Source organism: Pseudophryne corroboree, chromosome 7 (genome assembly GCF_028390025.1).
Source record: "Pseudophryne corroboree isolate aPseCor3 chromosome 7, aPseCor3.hap2, whole genome shotgun sequence".
Taxonomy (NCBI): Eukaryota; Metazoa; Chordata; class Amphibia; order Anura; family Myobatrachidae; genus Pseudophryne; species Pseudophryne corroboree.
In genome coordinates this window covers 108,591,183-108,614,855 of record NC_086450.1, presented here as the reverse complement: position 1 = coordinate 108,614,855, position 23,673 = coordinate 108,591,183, and the positions used below count along the sequence as shown (strand labels likewise).

General features: G+C 41.8%; 1 long non-coding RNA gene across 1 annotated transcript in view; it reads left to right on the top strand.

The window, feature by feature from the left end:
* LOC134944724 (uncharacterized) overlaps positions 1-23,673 on the top strand; it is a 181,994-nt gene that overhangs the window by 88,481 nt on the left and 69,840 nt on the right. The window lies entirely within an intron of this gene.

Sequence of the window (23,673 nt, the reverse complement as noted above, 5' to 3'; positions counted from 1 at the left end):
GATGGTTATATAAATAACATGTATCATTATGAAAATATCAGTTGCATTTTTCTTCTATATAATTTGGTGTTATGAAGTAATAAAGTATTTAGTTGGACAATTCACAATATAAAAAATAGCAATGTATAAGGAGTTTATAAATGAAATGTTTCACTGTTGATTCATTTATTGCAACTATGCTCATTTGGATAGTACTGATCTGCATACTTCTAAAAGGGTGGAGATAGATCAGATGTTAGGAAGGTAGTGCTCTCTGTCCTGTCTCTCCCTCTACTTTCAGGTCCAGAAATTTGGACCTAAGTGAGAGGTGCACTGATGCCACAGAATGACCTCCAACCCAAGCCTACCTGCACATATTCCATTCTCCATTGAGAAAGGATGTGCTCTTGAGCATCTCACCGCAACCGAGAATGGATCATACAGCAGAGGTACCATAAGTGCCACTGTGTCACCACCGCTTACTTTTAAAGAGCCACTGCCACCACCGGATGTATATATAATGCTACCCTAAAACGTACACCACCAGCATCTGCCTTAAACCCATAAGTTCCTGGCTGCATCTGTTTAAACCAGTTATATATGCATACCTGCATTAACCCAGTATTACACTGCATCCTGTTACCTGCCAGTTAACAAACCAGTATGATTTGTTAAGTTAAATGCTGTGGGACTGACCTCCATAGCACAGCACTGACACCTATCACTTATGGTGATCAGGTCCTTCCAATATCAGGGAGGAGTTTTGGTGGATCAGACGCAGATTGGTTGGATCATAGTGGAATAAAGTATTATTTTGTGAATCCCTGGTAACTGGCGCTAACAACAGAGCTGCCCGTAAATTCGTTCACCACAAGAAAGAACCTCACCAAATGTTCAAAACAACACAATTTAAACAAAAATTAGTGGGACCAAAAATAACAGGCGCTTAAAATATAGAAATACTCAGCAGGAAAACATCCCTGGAATATGGGAAGATGGTGGGATTTCCAAACTGCAAAATGGATGACCCTCTTCTTTTTTTCTGAAGGATTTTTCAGTCACTCCGGTTTCGCATAAAAGAGAAATGGTATATATATGTGTAGATATGTTTCAAACAGTACACAAGTCTCTTTAAATGTAAGAAACGTTCACACGGCAAAGGTGATGCACATCCACTAAAGGGGCGTACCCAAACTCACATCCCAGGTGAAGTGAACAAGCATATAAAGGTATCTTTTTAATCCACCTCGGTGTCTGGAAATAGTCGGTGCAAGTGAAGACCCCCTTTACCAAAGAAATAAGCGTACCTCACTCACACAGACAGAGGTATGCTTAGAGCATATAAAGGTATCTTTTACACTGTATCAGATGCAGGTAAGGCGTACCCTACTCACAGAAGAAATGATCGTATTCAAACGCATCTGGGTTTCTTTCAATGGATCACCGTGTAGATCATTTATATCGATTTCGTGTATGAATATTCCCCCATGGACATCAGACAAAAAAGAGGATTTTAGATCACGATCAATCCATAAAAAAGTATTTATTATAAAAATGCCCCATACACTTGGGATATTGAACTAAACAGTCAATAACAAGTTGTGCAAAGGTGCAAGAAATATTGTATATCCAAGTGCAAACTCAAATTTGGGTCTGCCCCCCGGGTGAACAAGGACGCACCACGGGCAGCAGGGGCAGAGAGAGGAAACCAGTCCGGAGACCCCCTTTTTTACCCCACTTATGCCACCACCATAAGCTCAGGGCATCGTGAAGGTTTTAAAGATTTTTTACCAACACCAGCATTTGTTATTATTATTATTTTTTCCTAAAGACTTTTCAACAGCAGATGTGTGGGACGCCGCAGTCTTTATTATAACTTTATAAGAGACAATATCGCCCACCTGCATGAACTTTATAAGAGACAATATCGCGCACCCTGGGCATTAACCGCACGCCTTTAGATTGGCCAGTATACAATAAATACAGTGGCTCACAACAATTAATTTGCATCATATTGTTATTTTTGTGATTTCTATATCCAAGTGCAAACTCAAATTTGGTTCTGTTCATACATTATCCTTTATTACATCTGATGTGCATTCGTTAGCTAAACACACACACACCTTAGGGGTTGAGCGCAGTTCTATTGTGGTATATCCACTAAGCTTCTCCATTTACATATAGGTGGGTTGGAACACCCATCAATACGAGCAGTACACCCCGGCTAGCTATAGAATAAAGACACTCAGTGCGCAGAACCCTCCAATTTATAGTACTGTATGGGATACAATTATAATACTGGTGCTCAGCGACAAGGTGTGGTAACCCACAGCAACCTGTGAGATTCTATTTGTAATGAGACTTAAGCTGACCATACACCTAAAGATTTATTGTTAGATCTGGCTGGTTGGAATGAAAATCTGGTAATGGATGAGAGCAAATGACAATTGACCATTTGCTCCTAAATGCCATAAAATAGACAAAAACAGTTGTTCAGACAAATTGGTTAAAGCAAATGGATTTAACCAATTTGTCGGATTGACCGTTTTTGTCTGTTTTCCAGTGTTTGGGAGCAAATGGTCAATTGTCATTTGCTCTTATCCATTACCAGATTTTCATTCCAACCAGCCAGATCTGACAATATCTTTAGGTGTATGGCCAGCTTTACTCTAAATTACTGGACAATAACAACAATGTTTTTTTATCAGATGCAGGACCCTTCTTATTTACGGTGATAGTTACCCAATAAATAATAATACCATTTCATATTTTATATTCCCTATTAGATATTAGTATTTCATTTTAATGTTCAATCGTACAATTTCTATAAACATACTTCCCAACCCCCGTAAATAATCTGCAAAATTATATTTACAGATTTAACATATTAACTATGCGTTGTGCATGTCACAATGATTCATATAAATTTAGCATAAGATGATCATTTAAATTCATGCAATAGAGATTAATTGCAGTTATTCACGCCTTGCTTACTTGCTTCCATTTTTAGGTATTGCACAGAAAGGTATAATTATTTTTGGCAAGTACAGTGTCTACAGGGTGAAATCAGAATTAGCAATTTTCAGCGAAATATTATTACTTTTTAAATGATTTAAAAGGGAAAAGCAAACATTTGACAGAAATTGTAAATGTTGCAGACTGCACATGATGGAATTAAAACTAAAAGAGAATGAAAAGCAACCGTCCTTTATGATAATGTATTAATGGAATGAGATCTGATAGTCGCATGACTACAGCATTGTAACACATATAACAGACCATTCTAGGGCAGCTGTCATCGACAATATTATTTATTCACATTAACCACTTAAATTATTTTTTTTCAACAATACTGCTCATAAATTGTGATGTTTTTAATTACTTATTAACGTTTTAAAAGTATTTTTAATAATATATTAAAATATAAAAAATATATATATACAGTATATAGGGTTTTTTGAACCACTCCATCCCACCCGTGTCCATAGGCCCCCACTATAAGATAACTCCGCCCCATTTGCAATAGACCCCCTTAGTGGTCTTAAACTCTAGTATTAGTAACCCCACACCCTCTTAGTAGCAAAAATAATAACATTTCATGCTTTATAAACCCATCCTGCATAAAGCCCCTTTTTCGCTTCCCCACCCTATGACTAATATTTTGTTATTAATTTTTTATTTTACCACCCCCAACCTCCACTCATCCATCATCATTTATCTTTTTCATTTTATATTGTGACCGAACAGGGGAAGTCAGGAACCTCATGTAGGTGCAAAGGTACTTTCAAATGATGTGCTTTGAGAGCACTTCAAATATTAGAACACAGTGTAAATGAGTATGGCTTATTGGAAGACACTTTAATGGTAAGTGGGCAATGGTGTGCGATGGAGGATAGTCCACATGGTAGATCAACACAGGGTTAACAGTGGGTAAGGGTTGTAAGGAATAGCCATTTGTAGCCAGAAGCGTTAGGGTTGCTGAGCATTGTGGTGAGGATCCAACAATGCAGTATTCAATTTGTGAGCAAGTCCATCTGGTTTTGCACGTTTTCGACAATGTCAATCCGACTTTTTCTAAAGTTAGATTGACATTGTCGAAAACGAGACTAAAACTTGTCGGATTTGGCCGCAAATCCGACAAAACAAGCAGATCCGCGGCTGATCCGCCAATCCGTGTGTTTTCCGACTAGTGGGATTTGCCGACAAGTCAGAAAAACGTTGCCCCATTGAATAGGTTGAATCATGATTTGACCTAAAAGTCGGAAACTGCAGTCTTTCCGACTAGACGGCAGTTCCGACTTCAATTGAATACTGCCCTATATGTGGCTTTAATATCAGTGATAGCTGCGGGATAGTTAATATACACTGCGGTGGCAGCATAGTGGACATTAGAGTCTCTGTTATAGCACTTCAGAATCTCTGTTACAGCACATCAGGATCTCCATTATCTTCTCCTTCAGCATATACATATGTGTCTGCTTTATATACTACCTCTGCTCCAGCCAAATATAGTAAAATGTATATACCTGTAGTGTAAATGAGTAAGGCTTATTGGAAGACACCATAATGGTAATGTTACTATTCACCTACCTATAATGTTTGGCAGGTGAATTACAAGAAGAGGATAAATGCTGGAAGTGTAGGCAGATGCAGAGTGGCACAGATATGGTTACCAGACTTGACTGTGGAATACTGAAGTGTATTAAGCGAGGTATGGCAGGATGTAATGTAGGTATGGCAGGATGTAATGTTAAACAGACTATGGACTCTACCTTTAAGACTAGAATGTGCATATTTTAATTTTAACACTGATAATTAACAGCAGATGAGTAGTTACACAGCTATGAGCCAGGGCTTGAATACAGGATCAGAATGTACCACAATCACTGTTGCAGGTAATGAATGTCTGCAGAAGTGACGGAATACTAAGTACTTTATTGAAGCAGTGCTATGATAATGTATAGCAGAGGAATCACAGTAATAGGCCCTACACACATAACGATTTGTTTGAAAGATATGAACGATCTCGTTCATAAATGTACAAGAACTCTTTCATATCTTTCAGTGTGGAGGCTCCAACGATGAACGATGCGCGGCCCCGCGCTCGTTCATCACTGGTCCCCCGTCGGCTGTGCATGCAGGCCAATATGGACGATCTCATCCATATTTGCCTGCACTTCAATGGAGCCGCGTGACGGGGGGAGTGAAGAAACTTCACTCCCCCCTTCACTGCCCCCCCGCCGCCGGGTCGCCCGTCGGACGTATCCGCCGTCGGGCAGCTCGGCGGCGGATTGGCATGTCTGTAGGGCCCTTAACAATCCAAAGTATAACATGAGCAGAGTGTAAATGGTAGTCCAGAATGAGACTTGCAGCAGAGTAATGAAATAGTTGAACAAGAATCCAGAGTTATAATCCACAGAACTCAGATTGCAGGATTTGCACAATAAATCAGAAATGCATGCAGGCATAGATGAAGTCCACAGTAATATGTAAACACAAGTAATGAATGCTTAGAGAATCCACAAAGCACAGTGAAAGTCCGTAATACTTAGCTAAGGTAGTCCTGAAACACAAACTGGCAAAAACAGTAGTTACTGGATAACATGAACCAGCAGACCAGGCTTTTCAGCATGAACAGGAGCTTGGACTAAGACACCAGGCAAATCAGATAGTTCTGTCAGGAAAATAATAATAATATAACCAGCGTGGGGGAACTCAGCTGGCTGGTTTATAACAGCCACACTAACCAATGAAAAAAGCCAGGCTGGGAGTGTTAACTCTAATTACAAACCCTGTGCACCTGCAGAGCTGCATGTACACAGAGAGCCTAAGGAACAGAAAACACAGGAAAGACACTGATGGATTGATAATGTCAGCTGACACCGGGTGCATACTGAATAGTTAGTCAGCTGACCCCAGGTGCAATCTGAACAGAGGGAATACATGCACCAACAGAATCATAACAGGTAAGTGGGCAATGGTGCGCAATGGAGGTTAGTGCACATGGTAGAGCAACACAGGGTTAACAGTGGGTATGGGTTATAATAATTAGCCATTTGTAGCTAGAAGCATTAGGGGTGCTGAGCGTTATGGTGCACCAGGTTGGACTCACTATGGGCCAAATCCGACAAAACATGTGTATCCGCTGCTAATCTGCCGCTCCACGCGTTTTCCGAATAGTCGGAATAGTCATCAAGTCGGAAAAATGGCAGCCCCATTGAATAGGTTGAATCATGATTCGACCTAAAAAAGTCAGAAACTTCCGTCTTTCTGACTAGACGGCAGTTCCGACTTCAATTGAATACTGCCCTATATGTGGCTTTAATATCAGTGGTCAAACAAATAGGTGAAAAAGTAACTTGCGCCCTAGCTGCAGCTCGGCAAATCACTAAAAAGAGCACCACTCCTTTCTAGATACAATAATATACAGAAGGGCGATCTCCCAGCGCTGCTATACACAATTCTGATCCGTATAATTTCTTGTTCCTCAAAAAGAAGACATAATGTACAATGCATCCAATAGCAAATTCCAATGCTTCCAAAAAATCTTGAAATCATAGCCTTTGGAGACTGACCTTTATAATAAGCCCTATATTTGCTGAAAGGTATCTTTTGGTCGTTGTTTTATTCTGGGCCTCCTGTACCCCCAAACAGATGACTCCAAAATACTCTGTATAAAGGTTTCTCTTCAACACTCCATGTAACATCAACTTTATAGTATGTAACCCATCTGCACCAGGCTTACCCTTATAATAAACCCTATATGCGCTGAAAGATATCTTTTGGTCCTTGCTCTTATTCTGGACCTCCTGTACCCCCAAACAGATGGCTCCAAAGCAGTCAGTAGAACAATGTTCTACTGACTGCTTTGGAGCCATCCGTTTGGGGGTACAGGAGGTCCAGAATGAGAGCAAGGACCAAAAGATACTGTACCTTTCAGCGCATATAGAGATTATTATAAGGGTTAGGGGGGAGAGGGTTAGTTCACTTACCTGACGCCTGTTGGGATTGTAACCATCGGGATGCCGCGGTAGGTATTCTGACTGTCAGCATCCCGAACTCCAGCATTTCAGCCCCAACCCTGGTAGACAAGTGCCCTCTGCGCTCCCTCTGTTTACCACTGCCACTGTGCGCAAGAACCTGATTGTCAGATGGCCAAGGTGCGATTTCCAACTTCAGCTATACCACATGAGAGTATGTTTGTATATGTCGCCCTAACAGAAGGAAGGGAGTCATGCTTGGGATAAACGTATAATATCTGATAACAGTGCAGTCACTACGGAACTGTGGCTCAGTGAGGCTGAAAGCAGAGACAGTGACAGAGAAACAATATTGTGTGACGCTAATTCCAAGTTATTGTTTCATAACTGAATTTGTATAAGAATTCTTCATAAAAAAAGAAACAAAATAATGTAAATCTGTGATAAAGTAAGAGAAGAACCTTGCTCATAAGAGCTTACAATCTAGGTGGACAGAAGATCTGCAAATTTTTCTATCAGTAAAATGCATTGGAGACAGCCATTTTGTGGGTTTCCAGATAATATTTATGAGAAGGCAGATTATCCGTTCAAGCCCAGGGTACTCTATGCCATGTGGAAGCATTCTCAAGGTACTCACTGAGCCACCACATGACCAAGCATGTTCTGAGACTGTTACCAATATCAATATCAGGTGGAAAATGACCAATACTATAAACACAGGTCGAACCAATGACCCTGACATCACTGTGTGCAGGGAATATCACTGTGGGCAGAGAACATAACCACTAGGCTACGGATATTGCCCATGTTTCTGCACCGCAGAGAGACATTTCTCAATGTGTAATATGTCTATTTAGTGTTGATGTTGCCCTTTAATAAAATCAATAATAATAATAATAATAATAATAACAACAAAACACAGTGCAACATCCAACTAAGGATACAACAATCATCCACAAGCCCATGGTACTCTATGACACGTGGAAGCATTCTGCAGGCACCCACTGAGCCAAGCATGTTCTGAGACTATTACCAATATCAGGTGGAAAATGACCAATACTATAAACACAGGTTAAACCCGGGATGACCCTGACATTACTGTGTGCAGGGAACTTAACCACTAGGCTAGCTATGGAGCCTGCCAATATTTCTGCACAGCAGAGAGACTTTTCTCAAGGTGTATTCTGTGTATTTAGAGTTGATGTTGAACACTGTTCTGAGACTGTTACCAATATCAATATCAGGCAGAAAATGACCAATACTATAAACACAGGTCGAACCTGGGACCTTGACATCACTGTGTGCAGGTAACTTAACCACGAGGCTACTCTATGCCATGTGGAAGCATTCTCAAGGTACTCACTGAGCCACCACATTGCCAAGCATGTTCTGATACTGTTACCAATACCAATTTCAGGCGAAAAATTACAAATACTATAAACACAGGTTGAACCCAGGATTCAAACCAATGACCCTGACATCACTGTGAGCAGGGAACTTCACCACTAGGCTACAGAGCCTGCCCGTGTGTCTGCACAGCAGAGAGACATTTCTCAATGTGTATTCTGTGTATTTAGTGTTGATGTTGCACTTTAATAAAATCAATAATAATAATAAACACAGTGCAACATCCAACCATCATACGCAAGCTAAGCATACTCTAAGCCATGTTGAAGCATTCTCAAGCTACTCACTGAGCCACCACATCACCAAGCAGGTTCTGAGACTGTTACCAATATCAATATAAGATGGAAAATTACCAATATCATAAACAGATTCGAATCAATGACCCTAACATCACTGTGTGCAGGGAACAAATGGACAAGCATGTTCTGAGACTTTTACCAATATCAATATATAAAAATGACCAATTCTATAAACACAGGTCAAACCAGTGACCCTGATGTCACCGTGGGAAAGAAACATTACTGTTGGCTGGGAACTTAACCACTTGGCTATGAGGCCTGCCCATGTCTTTGCACAGCAGAGATACTTTTCTCAATGTGTATTCTGTGTATTTAGTGTTGATGTTGAAGTTTAATAAAATTAATAATAATAATATCAAATAATAATAATAATAATAATAATAATAACAAACACAGTGCAACATCCAACTGAGAATACAACCATTATCCACAAGCCCAGGGTACTCTAAGCCATGTGGATGCATTTCCAAGGTACTCATAGAGCTACAGTATCACATGACCAATCATGTTCTGAAATACTTACCAATACCAGTATCAGGTGGAAAATGATCAACACTATAAACACAGGTCACAGCCGGGATTCAAACCAGTGACCCTGACATCACTGTCCGTATGGTACATCACTGTAGGTAGGAAATTTAACCACTAGGCTACGGAGCATGCCATGCTGCAGTATAGCAGAGAGACTTTTCTCAATGTGTATTCTGTGAATTTAGTGTTGATGTTGAACATTAATAAATTGAAAATAATAATGACAAACACAGTGCAACATACAACTGAGGATACAACCATCATCCACAAGCCCAGGGTACTCTAAGACATGTGGATGCATTTCCAAGGTACTACCTGAGCCACCACATGGCCAGGCATATTCTGAGACTGTTACCAATAACAATATCAGCCAGAAAATTACCAATACTGTAAACACAGGTTAAACCCCGGGTTTGAACCAGTGCCACTTACATCACTGTCTGTATGGTGCATTACTGTGGGCAGAAAAATGTAACCACTAGGTTACTGAACCTTCAAATGTCTTTTCACAGCAGAGAGACATTTCTCAATGTGTATTCTGTATATTTAGTTTTGATGTTGAACTTTAATAAAATCAATAATTATAAAACACAGTGCGACATCCAACTGAGGATACGACCATCATCCACAAGCTCAGAGTACTCTAAGCAATGTGGATGCATTTCCAAGGTTATTATTGAGCCACCACCTGGCCAAGCATGTTCTGAGACTGTTACCAATATCAATATCAAGCGGAAAATGACCAATACTATAAAAACAGGTCGAACCAGGGATTTTAATCAATGACCCTGACATCACTGTATGTATGGTACATCACTACAGGCAGGAATCTTAACTACTAGGCTACGGAGCCTGCCCATGTTTTTGCATCGCAGCCAAACTTTTCTCAATGTGTATTCAGTGTATTTAGTGTTGATGTTGAACAGTAATAAAATAAATAATAATGATAACAAACAATAATAATAATAACAAATACAGTGCAACATCCAACTGAGGATACAAACATCATCCACACGCCCAGGGTACTCTAAGCCATATGGAAGCATTCTCAAAGTACTCACTGAGCCACCACATGGCCAAGCATGTTCTGAGACTGTTACCAATATCAATATCAGGTGGAAAATGACCAATACTATAAACACACATTGAATCTGGAATTTGAATCAGTGACCGTGACATCACTGTTGGTATGGTTCTTCACAGTAGGTAGGAAACTTAACCATTAGGTTACAGAGCCTGCTCATGTACTTGCATAGCACAGAGACTTTTCTCAATGTGTATTCTGTGTATTTAGTATTGATGTTGAACTTTAATAAAAGCAATAATTATAATAGCAAAAGCATGTTCTGAGACTGTTACCAATATCAATATCAGGCAGAAAATAAAAAATACTATAAACAGATGCCGAACCAGTGACCCTGACATCACTGTCCATATGGTACGTCACTGTAGGCAGGAAACGTAACCACTGACCCATGTTTTTGCACAGCAGCAATATTTTTCTGAACGTGTATTCTGTGTATTTAGGCCCTCATTCCGAGTTGATCGCTCCCTAGCTACTTTTTGCAGCTGTGCAAATGCATAGTCGCCGCCCACGGGGGAGTGTATTTTTGCTTTGCAAGAGTGCGATCGCACGTGCAGTCGAGCGGTACGAAAAAGTTTTCTGCAGTTTCTGAGTAGGTCTGAACTTACTCAGCCCTTGCGATCACTTCAGCCTGTCCGGTCCCAGAATTGACGTCAGACACCCGCCCTGCAAACGCCTGGACACGCCTGCATTTTCCCTACCACTCCCAGAAAACGGTCAGTTGACACCCATAAACGCCCTCTTCCTGTCAATCTCCTTGCAATAGGTTGTACGAATCGATTCTTCGCTAGAAGCATTGCACAGCAACGATGCTGTTTGTACCCGTACGACGCGCGTGCGCATTGCGGTGCATATGCGCAGTTTTGCCATTTTTTTTAACTGATCGCTGCACTGCGAAAATCGTCAGCGAGCGATCAACTCGGAATGACCCCCCTTGTCTTGAGGTTGAACATTAATAAAATCTAAAATTATAATAACAAACAATAATAATAATAATAATGAACACAGTGCAATATCCAACTGAGGATACAAACATCATCCACAAGCCCATTTACTCTAAGCCATATGGAAGCATTTCCAAGGTACTCACTGAGGCACCACATGGCCAAACATGTTCTGAGACTGTTACCAATATCAATATCAGGTGGAAAATGACTAATACTATAAACACAGGTTGAAATCAGGATTTGAACCACTGACACTTATATCACTGTCTGCATGGTACATCACTGTGAGCAGGAAACTTAACCATTAGGCTACAGAGACTGCCAATTTTTTTGCACAGCAGAAATACTTTTCTCAATGTACAATACAAGTGGGGGATATACAACCCTGGGCGCTTTAAAAGTTCATATATATGAAAAATACGTTCCTTTTCTTTGTTACTGGATATCTCCGTGTTTCCCTCTTACTCCACTCTGCACTTGATTCTACTCAAAATGATGCGATATGCGGTCAGAGTTTTGAATGAGAAGAAAAAGAAAAAGATATATAGTGTAATACAGTCTTATATGCAGACTTCTGTATATATGAAACAGAAGGGGTTTGTTAAACGTGATTTAATAGATGGAGCGTACCACACTCACTATAGACACATGGAGAATCACTTGGATGCTTTGTACAATCCATACACAATTACAGTATACAGTGTTGCAGAGGTGACTTTACTTTTTTTTTTTTTTTAAACCATTTTCAAGCTTCCATAACAAATGTAATACTAGGGTGAAGTACATGTTACAGATAAAATATAACAAATTAATTAATTTAAGCAGGTGGTCTAATTTTGATATTTCAAGCATTTGCAGAAAGGATGAGTATGATAGGTAAAGGGCCCTTTATGCAAATTCTATGCATTATTTGTTTGCATATACACATCTGATGATGCAGCCCACGGGAAGAGATTTGGCAGCCCAAGGAATGAGGCTGGCATTGGAACTTATGGTGACACTGGCATTGATGTGGATGGTGGAGGGGCTGCTGGGGGCAGCAGTCTGGAGGTACTGTAGCAGTGGAGTGGAGATAATTCACTGGAGTTGTGGCAGTCAATAGGTCTACCCCTATTGGTCAAAAGGCCATAGGTCGACTCATGGAAAAGGTCGACATACCTTAGGTCTAAGTTTTTTAAATACATAAACAGTAAAAAGGTTAAAAAAGAAGAACACAGGTCCAATAAAAGATGAATTTGGAGTAGTGATAAATGATGACGTAATAAAAGCGGAAATACTGAACACATTTTTTCATCAGTATTAACGAGAGAAGAACTGATGGTGGGAGTAGTGCATAACGATAGTGACAGTAATGATTCATGGTTAGATACTTGTTTAAGTGAAGAAGTAGCCCGGAAGAGACTAAGCAAAATTAGGATTAATAAATCACCTGGTCCTGATGGACTTCACCTGAGGGTTCTTATGGAGCTTAGGTCACAACTAGCAAGACCCCTATACTTGATTTTCAATAGTTCAATTAGATCAGGCATGGTACTGAAGGATTGGCTGAGGTAGTGCCATTATTTAAAAAGTAAAGATGAGCAGGTTCGGTTTTACTCGGATTTACCCGAACCTCCTTATTGGCTCACAGACGTCACGTGTTTTGGTTAGCCAATAAGAAAAATCTAGAAAAAAAGAACTTGAGATAATTCTGGCATTAAGAACCAAGTAAATCCGAACCCGCTCATCTCTATTAAAAAGGGATCCAAAAATCATCCGGGTAACTACAGACCAGTTAGTTCAATGTCTATAGTGGGGAAAATATTGGAAGGAATTCTAAGGGATAGCATACAGGAGTATCTACAGACCGCTTAGATTATAGCAAGAACCAGCATGGGTTTGTGAGGGACAGATCATGTCAAACTAACTTAATTAGTTTCTATGAGGATAATCCTGACCAGGGAAAAGCTGTGGATGTGGTCTACTTAGATTTTGCAAAAGCCTTCGATACTGTGCTTCACAGGAGACTGATCATCAAATTAAAGGAGCTTTGCCTAGGAAACACTGTTTGTACATGGATAAGTAACTGGCTGGATCAGGGCCGGTGCAAGGTTTTCCGGCACCCTAGGCAAAACTTAAGCCTAACCCCCCCACCCCCCATATTTACGTTACGTCACAGTAGTGCCTCTTATTGATGTTTCATCACACAGTAGTGTCCCGTATTCACGTTACACTACAGTAGAGTCCATTTACATTAAACCACACAGTAGAGCACATCCATGTTACGCCACACAGTAGTACTCCCTGCAATGTGCTTTGATAGCTCCCAGGGTACACATTGTACATAACAATAAAACTACATTACATATGTATTATATATACATATATATATATATATGAATCCAACCTTTTTATAATACAATATATCCTTTTCATGAAACCCAGTGAGTGCCTATTATGTTTCCTTCTTTAATTATAGTTGCAAATGCTAGTCACTCCCCTTCGTGTATATATATTTATCGATTCTGTGCCCCATATCCCCTTTCCTGTTTATAAAAAATAAATAAATAAATATATATATATATATATATATATATAGTTGAAGTTCAGAACATGGGACCCCGGGATACCATAACTAAACTGTTTCAGAACAGTAAAACGTACCCTTGCTCACCACAGATTACTATTCCTATTACATGTCCACGTGGATAGTGAAACTAATAGCTCAGTGTTAATTTCAGTATACTCTCGTCTCCAGCCTCCTCTGCACTTCTGCCTGCCTGGCACTGTTGGGCTGAGGTAAATTGTCACTGGCTTGTGGGAGTCGGAAACTACTTGGTGGACACGCTGACACAACGGGGGTTGATCGCTCGCTAGCTACTTTTAGCAGCAGTGCAAACGCATAGTCACCGCCTATAGGAAGTGTATTTTCATTTTGCAAGTGTGCGAACGCCTGTGCAGCGGAGCTCTGCAAAAACATTTTGTGCAGTTTGAGTAGCTCTGGACTTACTCAGCCCTTTCGATCACTTCAGTCTTTTTGGTCCCGGAATTGACGTCAGACACCCGCCCTGCAAATGTCTGTACACGCCTGCGTTTTTCCAAACACTCCCAGAAAACGGTCAGTTGCCACCCACAAACGCCTTCTTCCTGTCAATCTCCTTGCGATCGGCTGTGTGAATGGATTCTTCGTTAAATCCATCACTCAGCAACGATCTGCTTTGTACCCGTACGACGCGCCTGCGCATTGCGGAGCATACGCATGCGTAGTTTTGACTTTTTTTACCTGATCGCTGCGCTGCAAAAATTGACAGCGAGTGATCAACTCGGAATGACCCCCAAGATTCTCCTGCTGCTAACAGGGTGGTGACATAAGGAAGGGGGAAATCCAGGTGAGGTGCTGACAATGGGTCGCATTGTGTCACATCAACAAGAATTGTACCCTCTAATACAGTTCACAAAGTGGTGTGTGATATGTGTCAGCAATGTCCCTGCTTACTTGTGTTGAGCCTCCTCTGGAATGGACACCAGAATCCCATTAGGGATCCCTCTGGAAGCGGACTCTGCAGTGCTGTCTCCTCCAGGCTCACCCCGTGTGCAGCTGCTTGCTCTTTCCCTTATTTGGGCGGGCTGAGGTCACTGCAAAGCCATGTTCTCTGCGGAGCTTTCTCTCCCTCCCCTGTCAGGGATTCCTTCACTGAAGCTGCCCACACACTCCTTATATGGGCAGGAGTGTCACAGTTCATCTCTGCTCCCGATGCTCTCTCTCTCACAGGGGAAATCCCCGCTGTCACTGCCGGGAGCCACACACTGATACGCAGGCTTCCAGAGCACTCCGGGGCTGACACACAGGACTTCAGCCTCTGCTGTCTGCCTCAGTTGAACGGAGCCGATCAGCGCTCCGCACAGATCCTCCTGTCACAGCACGCCCTAGAGAGTCCCCTTCCTCCGGGCACACTGCATTTTAACCCCTCGCCTCAGGAGTCCCCGGATGTTTCCCCGCGCTGACTCTCCCCCCAGTGGCTGTACAATCAGGTAGGAGGGGTGGCCCCTTTTACACCGCTTGTTGCAGTAAGGATTTCATAAGGAGGGGGGAACGAGGATAAGGCTGCGGGCTGCGTTTTTTTGTGTGGATGGCAGCACAGGGTCACACTGCTGCCATTTAACAGGATTCAGGAGGAGCATGCCGCCCTCTAGTGGCTGCCGCCCATAGGCAGCTGCCTAAAGCTGCCTAATGGTAGCGCCGGCCCTGGGCTGGATAACGGTACAGCGAGTAGTGGTCAACGGGAAGTCCTCAAGCTGTACACCAGTAGTAGCCCCTACTGTTCAACATATTTATCAGTGACCTAGAAATAGGCCTGGAAAGCACAGTGTCAATCTTTGCAGATGATACTAAACTGTGTAGGGTAATTAATTCGGAAATAGATGTGGAGTCTCTGCAGAATGATTTATCTAAATTTGATAACTGGGTGTTTAAATGGGGAATGAGGTTCAATATATAAAAATGCAAACTTGCATCCTACATATTAAATGGGGAAAGTCTAGGGGTAACAGTATTGGAAAAAGATTTGAGGGTACTCATTGATAATAGGCTTAATAACTGTATACAATGTCAAAGCGCAGTAAAGAAGGCAAGTAAGGTGCTAGTGTGCATAAAACGGGGAATTGAGACAAGGGACGAGGATGTAATCATGCCGCTGTACAAATCACTGGTACGTCCGCACCTGGAATATTGTGTTCAGTTTTGGGCACCACTGTATAAAAAAGATATTGGTGAACTCGAAAGGGTTCAAAGGTGAGCAACTAAATTGATTAAAGGGCTAAAGGGACTGGATTACGAGGAAAGACTTACTAAGATGAATATGTATACACTGGCAAAGAGGCGTCTAAGAGGAGACATTATTAATATCATCAAATATGTAGAGGGACATTACAAAGAGTTATCAGAGGAATTATTTATTAAAAGAACTCTGTTTAGGACACATGGGCACTCGCTGAGGCTGGAGGAGAGAAAATTCCGTACGCAATGGAGGAAAGGGTTCTTCACTGTTAGGGCAATAAGGATTTGGAATTCCCTGCCAGGGAAGGTGGTAATGGCGAACTCTGTAAATGCATTTAAAAATGGATCGGATACATTACTGATTGAAAATGATATTCAAGGTTATAACATTTAAAATATTGACGTTGATAATCCGGGTGTAACATGATTTATAGTTGTTAACTAGTCATAAAACATTACTTCAGCAGGTACATTATAATCAACTCAACTTAATACAGAATACAGGTTGTACACGATGGGCATTTTGCTTCTATTCAACCTCAATTACTATATTGCTATGTTACTATGTTTAAAAGGTCGACAAAAAAAAAAAAAAAAACATGATGAGTCTTTCCCTTTTTTTTTTCCCTTAAACAGGTGGTTTTTCATACTTTACTATCCAAGTGGACTTAGAGTTAGGTTACAATAATGTGCCGAGCATAGCTCGGCACTATGCCCTACGAGCGAGGGGATGCGGTACACTTATACATATGTTGACGAAGACACCAAAAATCATGTAAAATGCATGGCGACCTTTTTCGTGTCAACCTTTTCTATGTTGAACTACTGGACTGGGGATAGTGATAGAGGATTGCCACACAGGTTCAGCACACCTGAGCAACTTACACAAAGTGATTTTTCAGCTACAGCAGGAAGACCTGTGGAAAACCTACCACTCAGAAACATCTCACCTGAAACAGATTTATTGCTGTACACCCTGAGCAAGGGACATCTTCATCGATATGCCCAAGCCATATTCCAGGAGCATGTTCCACACCAACTGTACCTGGCTTGGGTTAATAATGTGAATTTTGATGGTAACAAAGTAAAAAGGGCACTACCAGTAAATCTGAAGGAGGATATCCTGAAGCGATGTGGGGAGAAATTCCAACTCATAAACAGTGACATTACAAAGATTAAGAGTACTTTGAATTCATTACTAAGGATGCGAAGAGTACAGCCCTGGGATAATGATGTCCAATGGGGAACTCTGCTAATTTCACACCACAGCCAAGTATTGAACCACAGCCTCTGCCTATCCTAATACATTGTTAGATACTGTATATTCTGCAGCAGTCATTGTTAGATACTGTATTTCCTGCAGCAGTCATTGTTAGATACTATATTTCCTGCAGCAGCTATTGTATATTTCATGTACTGTACACTATATATAAAATATACATTTTGGGTGCCAATTTAATGCCACAAGTTTTTTCAGCTTCTAACTTTAGTGTATGCAGCTACAATACATACCTCCCAACATTCTTGTGCTGGAAAGAGAGACTCTTCGAGCGGCGCAGCCGCGCGGTGCCAATAAGGGGACGTGGCCTAATGGAAAGGGGCGTGGCTTTGCACGGGTGACGCGTTCGCAAGCCACTCCTCCAAATTTCAGCACAGTGGGCACACGACCAGCACTCTGTGAGCCGCTGGCCATGCCCCCAGTCCCTCTCCCTCACTGGAATAGACGCTGTGCGCATGCGCACAGCGTCTATTCTCCTCTGCTCTGAACTGAGCAGAGCAGCATGTGATCAGGAACCTCCCAACTGTTCCCCCCAACCGCGGGACACTGCGGCCCGCAGGACGGACAGCGGGACAGACCCCAAAAAACAGGACTGTCCCGCGAAAATCGGGACAGTTGGGAGGTATGACAATATCAAAAGTTTTTTTTATGCATTTCTTGTTCCTTGCAATAAACAAATACGGTATGTATTTAAAAATATAATTGCTGCAGCATCCTTCATAACTGGTCAAATAATGTAAAATGCTCAGGAAATGCTCTCTTGGCTGTGAGGGGAGCCTGTGCCATGCTTTAGAGTAGAGTAGGGAGCAGGCATGACAGCATCTACTGTATAAATGGGCCTACACATGTGGTGATTGTGCTGAGCGATCTGAGCGATGCTAGATCGCTCAGCACACAGCGCTGCACAGTGATGTGTCAACTAGTGATGAGCGGGTTCGGTTTCTCGGAAACCGAACCCCCCCCGAACTTCACGCTTTTTACACGGGTCCGAGGCAGACTCGGATCTTCCCGCCTTGCTCGGTTAACCCGAGCGCGCCCGAACGTCATCATCCCGCTGTCGGATTCTCGCGAGGCTCGGATTCTATCGCGAGACTCGGATTCTATATAAGGAACCGCGCGACGCCGCCATTTTCACACATGCATTGAGATTGATAGGGAGAGGACGTGGCTGGCGTCCTCTCCGTTTAGATAGAGAGTGAGACACTTGATTTACTGGAGCATTAGGAGTACTCAGAGAGTGCAGAGTTTTGCTGATAGTTATACTAGTGACCACCAGTTTTATTTATTATTTAATATAATCCGTTCTCTGCCTGAAAAAAAACGATACACAGTCACACCATATCTGTGCTCAGCCTCAGTGTGCTGCATGATAATATCATCTATGTATATCTGACTGTGCTGAGTAGTGCTCACTGCTCACACAGCTTAATTGTGGGGGAGACTGGGGAGCAGTTATAGCAGGAGTACATATTTAACAGTGCACACTTTTGCTGCCAGAGTGCCAGTGTGACTGACCAGCAGTGACCACCAGTATATTGTCTGCCTGAAAAAGTTAAACACTCGTGTGGTGTTTTTTATTCTATAAACGCATTCTGCTGACAGTGTCCAGCAGGTCCGTCATTCATTATATTTCTATCTTCTTCATACTAGTAGTTTAGGAGTCTGCAGTGCTGACAGTGTCCAGCAGGTCCGTCATTATACAATATATACCTGTCCTGCAGTAGTGATATATATATATTTTTTTATATTTTTTATATCATTATCATCCAGTCTATACTAGCAGACGCAGTACGGTAGTCCACGGCTGTAGCTACCTCTGTGTCGGCAGTCGCTCGTCCATAATTGTATACCTACCTGTGGTGGGGTTTTTTTTTTCTATCTTCTTCATACTAGTAGTTTAGGAGTCTGCAGTGCTGACAGTGTCCAGCAGGTCCGTCATTATACAAGATATACCTGTCCTGCAGTAGTGATATATATATATTTTTTATATCATTATCATCCAGTCTATACTAGCAGATGCAGTACGGTAGTCCACGGCTGTAGCTACCTCTGTGTCGGCAGTCGCTCGTCCATAATTGTATACCTACCTGTGGTGGGGTTTTTTTTTCTATCTTCTTCATACTAGTAGTTTAGGAGTCTGCAGTGCTGACAGTGTCCAGCAGGTCCGTCATTATACAATATATACCTGTCCTGCAGTAGTGATATATATATATTTTTTATATCATTATCATCCAGTCTGTACTAGCAGATGCAGTACGGTAGTCCACGGCTGTAGCTACCTCTGTGTCGGCAGTCGCTCGTCCATAATTGTATACCTACCTGTGGTGGGTTTTTTTTTTTTCTATCTTCTTCATACTAGTAGTTTAGGAGTCTGCAGTGCTGACAGTGTCCAGCAGGTCCGTCATTATACAATATATACCTGTCCGGCTGCAGTAGTGATATATATATATTTTTTATATCATTATCATCCAGTCTATACTAGCAGACGCAGTACGGTAGTCCACGGCTGTAGCTACCTCTGTGTCGGCAGTCGCTCGTCCATAATTGTATACCTACCTGTGGTGGTTTTTTTTTTTCTATCTTCTTCATACTAGTAGTTTAGGAGTCTGCAGTGCTGACAGTGTCCAGCAGGTCCGTCATTATACAATATATACCTGTCCTGCAGTAGTGATATATATATATATTTTTTATATCATTATCATCCAGTCTATACTAGCAGACGCAGTACGGTAGTCCACGGCTGTAGTTACCTCTGTGTCGGCACTCGCTCGTCATCCATAAGTATACTAGTATCCATCCATCTCCATTGTTTACCTGAGGTGCCTTTTAGTTGTGCCTATTAAAATATGGAGAACAAAAATGTTGAGGTTCCAAAAATAGGGAAAGATCAAGATCCACTTCCACCTCGTGCTGAAGCTGCTGCCACTAGTCATGGCCGAGACGATGAAATGCCATCAACGTCGTCTGCCAAGGCCGATGCCCAATGTCATAGTACAGAGCATGTAAAATCCAAAACACCAAATATCAGTAAAAAAAGGACTCAAAAATCTAAAATAAAATCGTCGGAGGAGAAGCGTAAACTTGCCAATATGCCATTTACCACACGGAGTGGCAAGGAACGGCTGAGGCCCTGGCCTATGTTCATGGCTAGTGGTTCAGCTTCACATGAGGATGGAAGCACTCAGCCTCTCGCTAGAAAAATGAAAAGACTTAAGCTGGCAAAAGCACAGCAAAGAACTGTGCGTTCTTCGAAATCACAAATCCACAAGGAGAGTCCAATTGTGTCGGTTGCGATGCCTGACCTTCCCAACACTGGACGTGAAGAGCATGCGCCTTCCACCATTTGCACGCCCCCTGCAAGTGCTGGAAGGAGCACCCGCAGTCCAGTTCCTGATAGTCAGATTGAAGATGTCAGTGTTGAAGTACACCAGGATGAGGAGGATATGGGTGTTGCTGGCGCTGGGGAGGAAATTGACCAGGAGGATTCTGATGGTGAGGTGGTTTGTTTAAGTCAGGCACCCGGGGAGACACCTGTTGTCCGTGGGAGGAATATGGCCATTGACATGCCTGGTGAAAATACCAAAAAAATCAGCTCTTCAGTGTGGAAGTATTTCAACAGAAATGCGGACAACATTTGTCAAGCCGTGTGTTGCCTTTGTCAAGCTGTAATAAGTAGGGGTAAGGACGTTAACCACCTCGGAACATCCTCCCTTATACGTCACCTGCAGCGCATTCATCATAAGTCAGTGACAAGTTCAAAGCTTTGGGCGACAGCGGAAGCAGTCCACTGACCAGTAAATCCCTTCCTCTTGTAACCAAGCTCACGCAAACCACCCCACCAACTCCCTCAGTGTCAATTTCCTCCTTCCCCAGGAATGCCAATAGTCCTGCAGGCCATGTCACTGGCAATTCTGACGAGTCCTCTCCTGCCTGGGATTCCTCCGATGCATCCTTGCGTGTAACGCCTACTGCTGCTGGCGCTGCTGTTGTTGCTGCTGGGAGTCGATGGTCATCCCAGAGGGGAAGTCGTAAGACCACTTTTACTACTTCCACCAAGCAATTGACTGTCCAACAGTCCTTTGCGAGGAAGATGAAATATCAAAGCAGTCATCCTGCTGCAAAGCGGATAACTGAGGCCTTGGCATCCTGGGCGGTGAGAAACGTGGTTCCGGTATCCATCATTACTGCAGAGCCAACTAGAGACTTGTTGGAGGTACTGTGTCCCCGGTACCAAATACCATCTAGGTTCCATTTCTCTAGGCAGGCGATACCAAAAATGTACACAGACCTCAGAAAAAGACTCACCAGTGTCCTAAAAAATGCAGTTGTACCCAATGTCCACTTAACCACGGACATGTGGACCAGTGGAGCAGGGCAGACTCAGGACTATATGACTGTGACAGCCCACTGGGTAGATGTATTGACTCCCGCCGCAAGAACAGCAGCGGCGGCACCAGTAGCAGCATCTCGCAAACGCCAACTCTTTCCTAGGCAGGCTACGCTTTGTATCACCGCTTTCCAGAATACGCACACAGCTGAAAACCTCTTACGGCAACTGAGGAAGATCATCGCAGAATGGCTTACCCCAATTGGACTCTTCTGTGGATTTGTGGCATCGGACAACGCCAGCAATATTGTGTGTGCATTAAATCTGGGCAAATTCCAGCACGTCCCATGTTTTGCACATACCTTGAATTTGGTGGTGCAGAATTATTTAAAAAACGACAGGGGCGTGCAAGAGATGCTGTCGGTGGCCAGAAGAATTGCGGCACACTTTTGGCGTACAGGCACCACGTACAGAAGACTGGAGCACCACCAAAAACGCCTGAACCTGCCCTGCCATCATCTGAAGCAAGAAGTGGTAACGAGGTGGAATTCAACCCTCTATATGCTTCAGAGGTTGGAGGAGCAGCAAAAGGCCATTCAAGCCTATACAACTGAGCACGATATAGGAGGTGGAATGCACCTGAGTAGTATAGTGAACCACTTTCCGTCAAACTCATTTTTGACAGGTACCACGCCTACTTTCAGCCCAGATCCGTCCTAACCACGCCCCTAACCAAGCCTCCTGATACGCCCACTTTTCATTCCCTTTTGATGGTGTATCATAAAAATAAGCCTACAAAATCAGTTATAAGCGCTTTTTATACACAGTGTATTATCACTGATGATGCAACTATGTATATTATTCCCAATTGATTTATAAAATAAGTATTAACTCTTAATATTAACAATATTATATGAAGAAATCATTGTGTGTTTAAAGTATTTTTTTCTTCGTACATTCACTGTGGTTCTGGCATCCTCTTACACGCTGAAAGTCCGGAGGGGGGATGATGAGTGGCCTGTTGTTTAAGATAAATGCTAATAATGAGGGCTACCAGCACCCAACATCACTTGTGTAACTAGATAAGAAACTGCTAACTTTTTAAAAAAAAAAAGCATATTACAAATACTCAGCAAAACACAGTACACATTTTTTTTTTTTGATCAGAGTGCTGATGCTAATAATAATACTACAATGTTTTACACGTCTAATTGTAATATGCTTGTGCTTCATCTTTTTGACTTTGCCCTTGATATTTTAGGAACAATAGTATATATTGTATATGAACCAATGTTTTGGCTCATAGGACCATTATCATGAGGTATACTGCAAATATGGCTTATTTATAATCATTCTGATGTTATATTAGTGTATACTATTCCCAATTGATTTATCACTGATGATGCAGCGTTGTATATTATTACCAATTGATTTATAAAATAAACGTGCTGATTCGATCATGATATCATTTTGCATTTTAAAATGAATTTTAAAATTAGTCAATGCTGGAGGACGTATTTTTTTTTCTTCATACATACACTGTGGTTCTCGGATCCTCTTACATGCTGAAAGACCGGAGGGGTGATTGAAAACCGTGTTAAATGAAAGACACAAGCGTTATTGTGGCTTATAGAATATAGGTTCATCACATCATATGTACTTTCAAAAAGGGGCATGTTTAGACATGTTTTCTATATGTCTGTATATATATATATTGTAATTAACTCTGCTGATGTGGCTTTTTTATGGGCATATTATTATGGAAAGCTTGATAAAGGTCCGGATGGACCGAAACGTCGCTGCTATTTCACTGCCATGCAACTAAATACGCCTTGCATCTCTATGTTGTGAGTATTGGATTAAAAATACCTTAAAAAGCTTGCTAAAGTCTGGAGAGTGCCTATGTTTGGACTATATATATATATATATTAGATATATCAGTTTATCACCTGTGCATATTATATTCTTACACTGATGATATGTATCATAAAGGTCTGAGTATGTGATAAAATTGTTACTGTTCCCTTGATATTTTAGAATATAAGGCATGTCCAGACATGTATATTAACGAAAAAAAGATTTAC